This window comes from Chiloscyllium punctatum, chromosome 36 (assembly GCF_047496795.1).
Source record: "Chiloscyllium punctatum isolate Juve2018m chromosome 36, sChiPun1.3, whole genome shotgun sequence".
Classification (NCBI taxonomy): Eukaryota; Metazoa; Chordata; class Chondrichthyes; order Orectolobiformes; family Hemiscylliidae; genus Chiloscyllium; species Chiloscyllium punctatum.
In genome coordinates this window covers 5,253,476-5,258,679 of record NC_092774.1, presented here as the reverse complement: position 1 = coordinate 5,258,679, position 5,204 = coordinate 5,253,476, and positions in this window count along the sequence as shown.

Sequence of the window (5,204 nt, the reverse complement as noted above, 5' to 3'; positions counted from 1 at the left end):
TCCCGGGTGCCCGAAGATCAGGAGCGTGGCACTGAAGTGCAACCAAAATCAGAGGAGGAGGTTTTTAAGAAAAGCAAAAAGGGAGTGCAAATGCCCACACCCAATATACACGTGGTCCACGGACTCCACAGCGCCACAGAACAAGCAGTTGGGCTGGGAGTCCGTGAACCACCGCAACCTGCAGTTGCAGGGGACTGCTGCGTGCAGCACCCACCACCCCAGATCCCCGAGAGAAAGGGGGAGGACTCCCGCATAGGGAGCCCACTCAGCATTTTATAGACAGTTCCGCCAATCAGTGAGTCCATTGCTGATCTGAATGTAACCTCAACACTACATCCGTCCACATCCTTTTTTAATTTCCTTGGTCACCAATAATATCTCTAACTTCTCCTTAACAATATTTGGAAATTATGCATCCATTCCCTTTTTGTCAAAGAAATTCCAAACCCTCACAGCCCACTCTATAAAGATATTAGCTTTCTCATCTCTGTCTTACAGCCACACATATTTGTATCTTTACTGGACACATTCTTTCAGTTTGCGAACAGACGACACCAAATCTGCGCTCTGAGTGTTAGTTAGGATAGTGCTCCTCTGCTCACGTTAAGGTGGTAAAACTGGGGGAAGATCAGCCAGGTCGTGTTGCTGCAGGCCATTGTTATCGAGAAGCCATCCGGAACGATTAGAGTCAGAGGCAACTGTATGACCTGCTGTTTGTCCAAGAGATCTTTGGCAAACCCGTGGTATGCCAGAAAAAGAAGTTAAGCTGTTATGCTTTCAGTCATACACTAACCATAAAACAAATATCCTGGAAGGGTGGTCCACTGATTTTTGTCATATTTGTAAATAGTTCGGAGGTACGTTTAGTAAGTTTGCAGATGACACCAAAATTGAATGTGTAGTGGACAGTGAAGAATGGCACCTCAGCATTCAACGGGAATTTTGTCAATTATGCCAATGGGCCTCGGAGTGGCACTTGGAGTTTAATTTAAATAAGTGTGAGGTACTGCTGTTTAAAAAGACAAATCAGAGCAGGACATAAACACTTCATGGCAAGGTCCTGGGGAACGCTCCTAAACAATGAAGCCTTGGAGTGCAGGTCCATAGTTGCGAGAAATTGGAGTCCGAGGAAGACAGGGTTGTGAAGAAGGCATTTGATGTACTTGCCTTTGTTGGACAATCCATTGAGTGGACGAGTTGGGAGGTCTTATTTCGGCTGCATCTGGCGTTGATTAAGCCACGTTTGCGATACTGCATGTAATTTCCATCTCCCTTCCATACGAAGGATGTTATGAAACTTGAACTGACTCATAAGCGATTTGAAAGGATGTCACTAGGGTTGGAGCGTTGCGCTACAGGGTGAGGTTGAATGGGTTGGGACTGTTTTCCCTGGAGCGTCGAAGGTTGAGGAATGACGTTTTGAAGGTTTACAATATCGTGAGGGGCATGGATAGGGTGAATAGCCAAGATCTTATCCCCGGGGTGGGCGCATCCAAAACTGGAGGACACAGGTTCAAGGTGACAGGGGAAGCTTCAGAGAGAGAGAGACACCTAAGGGACAACATTTTCATGCAGAGTATGGCATCTGTACAGAATGAGCTGCCAGCGAACATGGCGGAGGCTGGTACAAATGCTAATTTTAAAAAGTAACATTTCAATCGATTCATGAAAAGGAAGAGTTCAGAGGTAAATTGGCCAAATGCGAGTAAATGAGCCTGGACTAATTTAAGATATCGGGTCGTCAGGCTCGTGTTCAAGAGAGCGTTTGTTTCCATGCTGTATCGTTCTATGCCACTTTGTACATCTCAGTTCAAGCTAGAGAATATTTGTGGAGTCTTCATTGAGAGAAATCAAGTTGAAACTGCAGTTGAAAAGAACACTCGGCAATTTCAGAAAGAAGAACCTGTCAGCAACATTTTTCTATTCGATTGTCGTGTCTCAAATCAAAGTGATGCTGAGTTCGCTGTTACAAAGAGATCCAAACAAATGGAGAGAATGAACATAGAACCAAAGAAAGCGAGATTTGAAGACAATTGGACAAATACAGCACTGGGTGACGCATAGTTAAACCAGCAGGAAGATCGAATGTGATACCAAGAAACACTGGCAGAAAGATTGATTGAAAGTGCAGTACAGGATTAGTGCTGAAAAGTACATTGTTACCATAAATCTTACACACACACACACAGACACACACACACAGAGTGCCAGATGTCATACTGTGTTGTAAGCACAGAGCGATGCCATTCTGTGTGATCTCTTTGATGATAAATGGACTGATTCAAGATTGTCTCATAACTTTCAAATCAGCTTCTTGGGTGAAATGCATTCGAAAACTCTTCATTATTAAACAAATTTAGTGTCTCTGGATGCTCACATTTCGTTGTCTTTTATCAGAGGTGAAAACGTGAAACTCGCATGATGAGAGCTGTCTCACAGTTTATTGTCCGAATTCACATAACAGTAGATTTTTGCAGGTGAGGATCAGAAAGATTGCATTCACATAAATAACGTTACTCCCTCTGTCTTATTGCTCAAAGTCTGCAGTTTATTTTCTCAACAGGTCCGGGAAGCAGTTATGTGACAGTTTGATCAGAGGTTAGTTGGTTTCCTATCACTGCGAGATTGATCTAGTGACAGCACATTGTCACTGCCCAGGATTCTATACAGATTCCAAGAGATAGGGACGCATTTATAGTCCAAAGGCACAATTTTTGTACAGACCTGGAACTGTTTTTCATCGCTGACTGGCAGAAATTGTAGTAAATTGTGGCGGCATCAGTCAGCTGTAATCTCGTTATACTCAAGCTGGTGAATTTCTTTAGGATTTGAAGACGTACAGATGAGCGATCTTTTGCAAAACCTGCTTTAGAAACGTTATTGCCATTCCACCTCCTCATTTTATTCTTGGCCTGTATGTCTGTTTAATGTATAATTTGACAAAGAAATATGATAAGTATTTCCTCCACATAGTCCTGTTCGAAATGGTCCACACAAAACAGAAAGTGATTTATTTATTTATTTTCATTATTCGTTCATCGGATCAACTCTGGCTAGACTATCATTTATTGTCCGTCCCTATTTGCCCAGAGGCTACTTAAAATCAAAACATAATGCTTTTGCTCTGAAGTCAAATGTGTCCTCGTGAAGGGCATTTGTCAGGGTGTTATTGTTTGCAAACAAAGTGGATTTATGGTCATCGTTAGACTATCAAGTACAGATTTATACTGAATCTAAATTCCGTTATTTGACATGGCAGGTTTCAAACACTGATCCCCAGAACATTGCCAGCATCTCTGGTTTAACTATCCAGCGATAATACCAATACGCCATCACCACCCATTTGTAGCAAAGTTGTCCTCTGCACAATAGGCCACTTGGACATTTGACGCTATCCAATCTAAAACCCCATCTTCAGTATGATACTGTCATGTATCCGGATATTCCAGCTCACTGCTTGTGTTAGAGGAGAATGGGCTCTCTGCGAATTGGCAAATTCAAAGCCAAGTTACAATTACTATCTTAAACCCGGAGCACGGGGATTTCTGAAAATTGACTACCATCCATGATAAGCAATTCCCCAAATTCCATTACCTAAATTACAAGAACCCATTTGTTTACTGCCTCACTTCTCCGTTGCTGCCATTTCTTGCTATTCAACAAACTGCCAACATCAGCCTGCAGATTTCCAAACTGACGTTGTCTTTGTAGCCCCACAAGCTGCCCCTATAAATGCACAGTCCTCTAATCCAATGTCCTGAATCAGTGAAGTCAATCTCAAACCAACACTATGACATCTTTATATTACTTGCAGCAGATTCCCTGAATTTTACGACCTCTACTGCTGTTTTGTACGTGGTTAAACTCAAGTTTATTACTCCCCCTTTGTTATCCTCTCAGCATTCTTCACTGAACTAAGTCTCATTTTTGCATTGGTCTTTCTGAGGGAGTTTATTCTGATTTACATCATACAGGGGCCTCACAGAACAGAATCCATTGTGCATTTGAATGGTATCACACTTGGTCTCTGTCCTAGGTTTATTTGTTTGTGGGTCATTGTGTGCATGCGTTTCTGCGCGTGTGTGTCTGTCTGTCTGTCTGTGTCTGTGTCTGCGTGTGTTTCTTTCTATTTGTCCATTTGTGTATCGCTGCATTCCAGTGCAAGTGCTGAAATCAATTAAACACCGTGTTATTATGAACGGTTACATGTTCATATTTGTTCCCATGTATTTCTCTTTGTATGTCAATGTATTTTCAGTACTGTTGTATGTTGTTCTGTCTGTCCCAGTGTCTGATTTTGGAAACGATCAAAACATTATAAATGTTCAGCTGGACTGTGGTCTCACCAGCTTTATCTCTCTTCAAACGCAGATGGCCTTTGCTTTAGAAGGTAAGTTGTCTGGAGTAATAATAATGAATGAATCCATGGGAAAAAATATTACATCTATTTCTTGCTTTTCCTCCATTGATTAAATATGGTGCAAACACCAGAAAACTCCTTGCGATCTCCCTACAGCAGATCTTATTTTAACATTTCCTATGAGCGTTGCAACGTTAATAACAATGTTCTTTTAATTCGATGCCTTTGTAACACTCATCTTACTTCACCCTAGCGGTGTACCCTGTTTGCCTCATGCTTTCCAAGCAACCCATGATCTGAGTATCGTAGCTTACCAGCATCTGCTGCACTGTTCATGAATAGAACTTGTCACTACTCTTCGGTATATTTTACGATAAATCAAATTGAATCAAATGTGTTGAAGTTAATATAAAATGCTACCATCTGATGGTGCAACTCCTCTCCTGCACAACAGAAAGGACACAGTAATCGGGGATCCAATTGGAGGAAATGCAATCGCACACAAGATCATTCCAACTGACAGCAATATTAACTCATGCACTGAGTAGCATGTAGACTTTGCTGCACTCAACTCGCATGTCCAGCTAACATTTATAAATCCACTGGTGATGTTTTAATGTTTCCTCTGCCCTTTGTTTCTCTTTGCTCAGATGAGTGTCATTCCGAAAAAACATTCCTTTATCACAATGTCATTTTCCAGAATTACAGCCCACCGTTTTTTTTCATAATGTGTGCTTGCTGAGACTCAGTTTGTACTTCAGCATTTCCATCCTCGTAGCAAAGCATACAATACAATGAGGTTGATCATTACAACGGCTCAAAAGGAATTCAATTCATCTCAAGT